Here is an 8,598-nt window from a genome sequence, read left to right as displayed (position 1 = left end):
AGCCATTGGCTGTGACGTCATATACTGCGGGCCTTGTTGGCTAAGAGCGGGCGGCGCAGCTGCGGCGCGAGGGCGCGAGGGAGGAGAGAAGCGAGCAGGCCCGCGCGAACAGGCCCAGGGGCCTCTGCGGTGCCGGAGTGCGGACTCGCGGACTGCCGGCCACGCACCCAACGTGTAGCCAGGCCTCGCACAGGCAAGGATCCGCGAGAAGAGCGGCGAGGCAGGCTAGGCCGCACCACAAAGCCCGGGCCAACTAGGCCCATCTGCAGAGTCAGAAGCGGACACCAGGAACGGACTGCAGAGACAAACGAAAGTACGAAGTAGGAGCCGAAAGGACGACGTCGACGCAGCCGACACAGCAGTGGCAGGACGTACGCGACGGCCTGCACTGAAAGCAGGACGACCTGATGGCGTTGTAACTCAGGGACGTGCCTCGGCCGATAAGGAAAAGCGCACAAACCACAAGAGCAAGACCAGGACACCATAGTCACAGCAAGGATTCGGCGCCCAACAGAGAGGATACGAATCACCAACCGTGTCTGACGTAACCGGCAGGGCAGGTGAGTGCTTAGTCTAGACAACCTACTCACTACTATTACTACAACTGCCACGAAAAACAAGGGATACAAAATATCTGTTTGGCTTCCTCTTGTCGTAGGGAGTAGTTTTTCTTCGCGTTGTGTCTGACAAATAAAGTGAGGGTGTATTGTTATTGTAAACAACGTCAAACATATACTGACCGTGACGTCTAGCAGAAAGCTAAAAAGAATGGCGAACAAATAATACGTAATTCAAGGTGAACAATGCGCGATTAAAGTGTGCTGCATGCGTTAGGAGGACGCAACGAATTTTTAAACAGCTAGGTGTACATCTAAAACGAAGAGCGCCTTGAAGTCACCTATTAGTACAGGAGGTCTAATATGTACGAGCAAGGAATGGCCTGGATTGCGAGATATAAATGCCACCTGCGTCCCTTGTTCGTGCCACACAGCCCGATCCAGGCACACGGGTGCGCTTGCTGGACGATTGTGCCTTTTCCGAAGCACTTCGACAAGCCCTAAAGCCAGGTACCGAACCTCGATGAGGCTCTTGCTGCCTATCTGACTTGAGCCCGGATTCTTGCACGGCCCGCAGGCACGAGTTCCGCTGGCAAAGCCAGACCATCGTCAAGAGATGCCTATCTAGCCTTGAAGAGAGTTCTTCGGAAGAACCTCAACAACGTTTCTCTTAGCCGTGGGCGTTGAGGAGACTGCTGGTGGGCTGAGAAAGCCTCAGCTCGAAAAGCGAGCGATAATTGAAGTGCGGCACACGACTGGCCCGTTTGACTGGCAAGCTTAGCGTACCAAGGCCTGCAGCCGAAACTTATGAGAGAAACGAGACGGTTTGGGCTTAAGTCGCTCCCTCTGAGGAAGATCCCTCACAATGCGGCTAGCCAGTTTTAGGTAGGATGCTTTGCTGTAATCCCAATATTAGGATAAGCTGACGAGTATCACGTCAGCACTGTGCGAGAACCCTAAACAGCGTTCGTACGATATACGAAAACCCGTCTAATTAACGTGGATTGGAAATGCTCTCGGAAGTTTTTGCATAGAAACGTTTCTTACTTAAAGCACACAATGCAAATATTCTGTAATAATACAGAATCATTCTGCAATAACCTTTGTTGTGTACAAGGTGAATACTGCATAACAAAACATCTCGTTGAACGTCTTTTAGTATCTTTTGAAGTATCTTTAAGGTCATATTTTCTTACGACACCTTAAGTGTCCTAAAGGTTCAGGATTTTCAACGAGACTACCTGTGATAACTTATTGCACAGAACAAAGGGAGTTTAAGACAGTGCATCAGAGGGTATGAGCACCACCGAAACGGAACAAAAGTAAAAAACCTCTTTAAGTCTGAAGCTTAAAGAAGCATATCCATCTCAGTCATGGAGGCTCGTCTGCGATATAAATATGTGGAACAAATTACACCCAATTTTTTTAACGAAAAATCAATCCATTTAAAGATTGGCCACCCTTATGAAAATATGTCTCCTTTCACTTTTAATGGAGCTTTATTCAGTGTGTAAATAATCAATTAGCTGAAAATGTAGATGCCGTTTATATACGACCCGTCTTGTACATTCTGTCCAGGAACTTTTGTACTTTCAGCACAAAATACTACTGTGATTCCTGTTTGTATATGTATCTGTGCAAAATCTACTGCACTAAGTTTAGAAGCGACTTAGCCTATGTGGTTAGTTTTTCTGGCGCAACTACTCAGCTTACCTGTTGTTTAAGATAACTCAAGTATATTCGATGGTAAAATATCCAAGGCCGGTATAAATAATAATTTTAACCGATTGCGTGTTATGAATAATATACAATATACACTAGTATATGATGTAGGAAAAGACATTGCTTGAAGACGTACAATATGTCTGTTTATTCCTATCTAGCGGGTTCTTAACTGTACTGAAAAACGGGTAGAAACCGATTTGTCGGTCCTTCCGAGGGTCAGAGATCATTCATTATACAATCATACTGTGCTACTTTCTTATTATCCTGCTGTTCTTCTTGGTCGTTTCTGATCAGAGAAAAGGTAGCCAGTCTCATGTCAGCCCATGTTAGGTGTTTCCCCGACAGGTGGCAAGTTTCCCGACGAAGCGATTTACCGCCAACTAAAATTCGTCTGCTTGCCCCGCTTGGCAACATATAACCACAAACAAGAGACATTGCCGTGCAAAACTCATTGTGCATTTTTCATATATGACTATCCATGCGGATGGTTTTTTCATGTTGTATACACGATGTCTGAGCACGTCGTACCGGAGAGAAAGAGGAAACCCCTACTTTGTCCGTGCTTAGTAGTGAGACGAGATCGCGTGCCGTCGAGTGTTCAAGTTTTAAACCGCAAAGAGATCGCCGCTTTAAATCGCTGTCAAGCTCCTACGCATCACAGATGAATTGCATAAACATGCTCCTGTGAAAAAAATGTCCATTCCCGCAGGAACGACTTGGTAGCGACAGGGCGTTCTATGTAAATTAGCCTGTTTGAATGCTTTCTACCAGTAACCCATATATCTATTCTAAGCATTCAGCTGATCCGAGCTCAAATGACACAAATAAGGCGTTTGCGAAATTTCAGCATACAGTCACGTGACAGAAGCCTGTTATGTAAACATCTCTTTATTAACGGCTATAGGGTACAGCGTGCAAACATGATGGTTACAAACTACTATACCGGAGTCACTTAGTCATTTGCAACCCCATTAAACAATGTATTCCAGTAGCAATTTAGTATAATAATTTTCTCTCTTAATTTAGGAAAACAGTTCAGATCTTCCGCAAACGATCGCATATATAGATACATAATTGTTGAAAATTTACCTGCTCGGAATTTACTTATTTACTAGAAGAAAATCGTTGATTGCCGCTACATTGCTTTGGCCCAGAGGCACTAAAGAAATATATAGGACAATACTTCCTCTTTATAGCTCGAAGGAGACAAGCTTGGCTAATAAGGCCCCCTTATCAATGTGGTGCTGTTTCGGATTGCTTTGAGTCCTGGTTGCGCGTTTCGTATCTTGCTGAGTTCCCGTCGAAGCCCATCATTATAGTAGCTTAGTTGCGTTCAAGGAGAACGTGGGTATGCGGCGTGCACCAAGACAAACGGCGTATGAGGATTGGTTATCAGAGAGCAAGAGAAATTCGCCGCTGTGGGATGGGCAAAAAAGGGAGATGGGGGATAGCTATCGAAGGGCAGCCACCAATGTGGCGGACTAAAATGGCAGCCTCCCACGATGGAAACAACTCTCCAAGAAAGAACATAGTCAAAATCGTCTAACGAGCCATCTTTCATCTGACGAAATAACAAAGCTGGACAGTGTTCTCAACGCCTGAATAGTAAGTGGCTATTAGAATGTATACCAATCAATAAATTAATCTATATTATTAATAATTCGACAGTTTTATGGAAGCTCAAACGCATACTTTACATGTAGACTAGAGGTAATATTTCTTTGACACGTGTGGTGAGACGTTCGGATGCAAGTTCGGACCTTTTAAGTTTGCACCAACTGAGTTGCCATAAGCTTTATGTGGTAGAAGGCATCAACAGAAATAGCCCAGTAGGACATACAGAAATGACGCCCAGCGGACGCAATCCTGGATTGCATGAAACGATGATTAAGCGCTACATTTCCTAGTCGATTTATCCAATAATAACATGGCATAAGCATTATGTTCTTAGTCGCAAACGACCATAAGCTAGGTTTCGTATAAACGTAAAATACGAGCACGGATTGAATGCTGATTACACTCAAAAACAAACCCTAACTTTAAAACAACATAAATACTTTTATGTGCAGCTTTACCAATAGCTAAATTCGTTTTCGTAGAAGTCATTTTTGTTTTTATATATGAACGTAATTTATTAACATTCGGTTATTTGCACAGGAAAAGAGTAAGCTCGACAGCGGGATGGCAAGACAGATACCAATAGTAGCATATAATGAAGTGCGATTAAACTCGAGCAATCTTCATTCTGCTTCAACCGTTGCTCTCCGTTCTCTATCGGTAAACTCAGTTGCGTTAAACCCAACTGCCTGTACTTAACTCGTTAGTCGAATCCAGTCCACTTTGAAGCTGGTAAGTCTACCTCTAAGTGCCCATTTAGTCTTCCAGACAATTGCGAGCACCGTGCAGGCCTTGGTGAAGTCCTATAGCGACTAGTGATCTGCTTTGCTGAGTTTTGTCGGAGAGGCGCGGTTTAGGGGAACGCGCCAGACGCGCATAAATAGTTGTAGCTAGAGGATTCAGGGGCCACCCAAGGACGCTTGGACAAGCCACTCATTCGTCATTCTATACCTCTCCTTCTGAAAATAACCTCTTTGTTAAAAGTCCTGTGCCGCCCTTACGTTCTTCCACCACTCTTTCATCCAGCCTCGAAACGCAGATGGGTTAATCCATCTTATTTACGCTCAGGTGGTTACAGTTCTTGGCCATTGCGGGGATGACCCTTGGGGAGGTAAGGCATCGAAGGCATTCCGCGCGAAGCTTGCACCTCAGCTTGTCCAACCACAACTATATGATCATGGTCTTGTCAATGGACGGGAAAACATGGCCGTGCGGTAACACCTCGAGGATTCCTGGCCCACTCACGCAGAAGCGACTCGGGATATTATGTTCGCCTATTAGCTGCTCAGCAGGGCGGAGGCGACTACGCACAACTTCTGAACCACATAGTATGACCACAAAACCTCGCCTGAGAACCCTGGTGAAGAAGTTCTCTTCTGCATTTTTGTTGCGTTTACTATACCACCCAGTAACAAAATGAATGAAGACAACTGAAAAAAGAAAAAAATTTTTTTTCGTCAAAAGCTAGTTGTGTACTAAATACTTCGAATGCCGAGCTATGGAGTATTCGCTAGAATAGATGAGAGAAATAAGCGCAACTCAGCAAGCTATCAAAGAGGCAGACTTTTCAGTAGTTTCCACAGTATTAAATGTACGGTACATCAAATTCTTTGATAATATGCCTTGCATGCTTCATTATGATAGCTAACCGGGAAAACTAAGATATAAAAGAATTGAAGGTTTTCGTCAGATCGTGTCGCGGGGTTGAGCCCCTAAATATGTTTCTAGTTGGGACAGCCTGAAAGTTAGACATTGAGATGTGACGACAGCAATATCCGATCTCAAACGGGGCTCCGTTATGCTCAACTAGCCGACGCTGACATTTTCATCCATGTTGCTTTGGAGACCTTGCACAAGCCATGTCTGTCCTGTCAAGGCTGTACCCAAGGGAGTAGACTACGGCAACATTGGGGGTCATCTTTCTGTCGTGTGAAGTCTCCTGTCATCGGTATGGCGTGAAGTTAGGGGCTGTTCCTCCTGGGAGTTCATTTTCCTGCGACTTGGTCGCGCTGACAACTGCTCTAGAAGAAAGCCGTTGCAGAATCCTAATTCTCCAATTTGCGATTCTCCTGCTTACCACAAGATCGACGCCCGACGGATCAGCCAAACTCCTAAATACCTTCGCGTCGTTCCCACGATGACGACGTAGGGAACAGATGACAAGATGGACTCAATTGGGTGAATGAGACATCCTGTAAGGAAGAACCCACGTACCAATGACCATGATATTGATGACACTGAGGATAAGAGAGGATCGTTCGGCCGCATCAAGGGAATCACGTCTAATGCCACCTTAGTGCAATTAAGTGTTGTCACTCATAGCAAATACAAGCGAAAAAAAAATGTAATATGGTTACTTATTACGGCTGCAGTGAATCGCCAGGGGAGTTTGCCGACGTCTTGCGGGTATTCGCTTTCGTTCTCGGCTGCCAGAGATCTTGCCAAATCGCTTAACGCAAACTGAAGCTAAGAATCACACAGCGAATAAAGACAGGGTGGGATCAATCAAATATAATTCGGATGCGCTCATGTAATGTTGGTTGTCATAATTGCAAAAAACTAACGAACCAGCCAACCAACTGATCATTCGGCGTCTGTACTGAGAACGCTGGTCTAACCGTACCGGCGCTCAATGTTCCCAGCGAAAGAATAAAGGTGTGTGACATCGGTTTTTTTGATGGGATTCTTGCTTTGTGCTTCCTTCGCGAACACTACGCTCTACTGCTTAAGTTAACAATATGCCATTCTATTATGTAGCCTGGCTTCTTCACTTTTTCCTTGCCTTATTTTGTTGCAAACAGGTATTCTTCCCAAATAATGTATATTTCTTTATATTCGTTCTGGTTCCACGCTAACCCGTCACCCACTGTGAGGACTTCAGCAATAATCGCGGTAGCCGACCCTGGTTGGTATGTGTGTCGGAGCTTTGTCTGAAGGCACCTTCCTTGTTTGGACTCCGAGTCCAAATGATGTACGCAGATTCCCCCTGCGGGCCAGTAGCCCTTATGAGTTAGCCGATTTTTCGACAAGTCTACAACGGTCTCAGACCCAGGATGAGGTGGTTGCGATGGTAGTGATGGCCAAACTGTTTCAGTCATTCCGCTACGTCTCCAGCCGTTACTATTTACTGGTGGTTGTGATGCAGCTGAGTCCTCATCACTGCTTCAATAGCAGCGGATGCTTTCAATCATTCTGTATAGCATATACATATGTATGTAAGCAAATTCTCTTCCGTGTGTAGTCAGAGCCCATAGGAGCAGGGCAGGGCTGATACGAAGACTCTACTAGCTACTATGCGTCGTCTCTTAATAGCCTCTTTTCCCGTTACCCACCTATTCTTCCGGAAGGCGAGCAGGCAAGCGGGTGGATTGCCAGATGTGTGCGACCACCTGCTGCGGCAAACCACCTTTATCACAATGCTGTATGCTCTACCGAAAAGGAACGAATTGGATCGAATTCTCGTTCTATCTCTCCTTCCCCATTACCCTCACATACTTTCCTCATTTACCGTTCCATTCCTCGAGTGAGCAAGTAAACTGAGCTAGGGGTTCGACTCACCTGTGCTCTGCTTTCCTCTGCCACTACCGATGGCATCGTCTTTTCCTTTTTTTTTTCTTCTTCTGTCGTTGTTCGGCCATATTGTCCCTGATCCTCCCTCTGTTTGTGACGGGTGCGCCAATAGAAACGCTGCTGGTGCTGAACGGCGCCGATTTGTTCCTGCTTCGGATCGGAGCTCTTGGTTTGTACGATGCGCCTTGCACACGCCTTCCTTAACTGTCCCCTTCATTCCTGTCGCTGTTGCCAATCGCGGCTTGACAAGCCAATGGCCCGTGGTCGCCTGAATATAGTGAGTGTGTAGTCGTCGATTGAAGATAGGCTGCAGGCAACCAAGCGGGAGGCGTTCGTACTATATAATAGAAAGTGAATGCGCTAGCAAGGAAGGGACTGAACGAAACCTGCTGGTGCCCTCCGATCTTCCTGTTGTCCGTTCTATAGATAGGCTTCTGCCTTCGAACACCCCGCTACCTCATGGCCTCTCGTCCTGTTCGAATTTCCTTTTCCTCTTCCGGAACAGCTTCCGCTCCGGGGCGAACAGATAGAAAAGCACCCAAGTCAACTAAGTAGCAAGCGGTTGGCTGTCGTCCTAGCTTGCGTAGCGAGTCTCCTTGTAACTAGTCCTGTGGTGTCGTGTCGTCGTAAGCGCGCACACACTACCCATCTATACTATCAAAAAATCAACGAGAAGTAATTGATGTTGATGCTAACAGGGGAATGAGGAGGTGTGACAGAAAGAAAAGGCCGTCCGTGAAGTTTATCTTTATTCCGAAGGCCTTCGAGGTAGGATTTAGGGGGTTGCACAAATGTTGGATAATCTAAAAGAAGATGACCCGATCGATAATCGGGGGCAATATTCTGACGGTAAGTATGCTTTTGGCAACCTGATGATGCTTGCTCGTAATTTTTTAGTACCATATGGAAAAGCTACTATTAAGCAAGGGGTTGTCGTTAAGCGCTTGACACTTATAGCTGTTTTCTATGTGTTTGTGCTTAGTTGAATAATTGTCAGAAATAATAATTTGAAGCGTATTTTCATAATAATCATAGCATAATCTAAATTTAAAGGTATGTGCCAATGAAGGAAGTAATACTTTTAAGAAAAACAGGACAAGCGATGTAAGTCCTATTGGACAAAGTTGTT

At 45.4% G+C, this 8,598-nt stretch overlaps 1 protein-coding gene across 1 annotated transcript in view; it reads left to right on the top strand.

The window, feature by feature from the left end:
* Positions 1–135: 135 nt before the first annotated feature.
* LOC111267853 (choline O-acetyltransferase) overlaps positions 136–8,598 on the top strand; it is a 72,448-nt gene continuing 63,985 nt past the window's right edge. The window contains exon 1 of the mRNA XM_022846412.2: positions 136–560. The gene's annotated coding sequence lies outside the window, so the exon portion shown is untranslated. The remainder of the gene's footprint in view (positions 561–8,598) is intronic.

The sequence above is a fragment of the Varroa jacobsoni genome, unplaced genomic scaffold, assembly GCF_002532875.2.
Source record: "Varroa jacobsoni isolate VJ856 unplaced genomic scaffold, vjacob_1.0 scaffold_1230, whole genome shotgun sequence".
Classification (NCBI taxonomy): Eukaryota; Metazoa; Arthropoda; class Arachnida; order Mesostigmata; family Varroidae; genus Varroa; species Varroa jacobsoni.
Note: the sequence above shows the minus strand (reverse complement) of the source record. Positions and strands in the feature narration are given on the sequence as shown.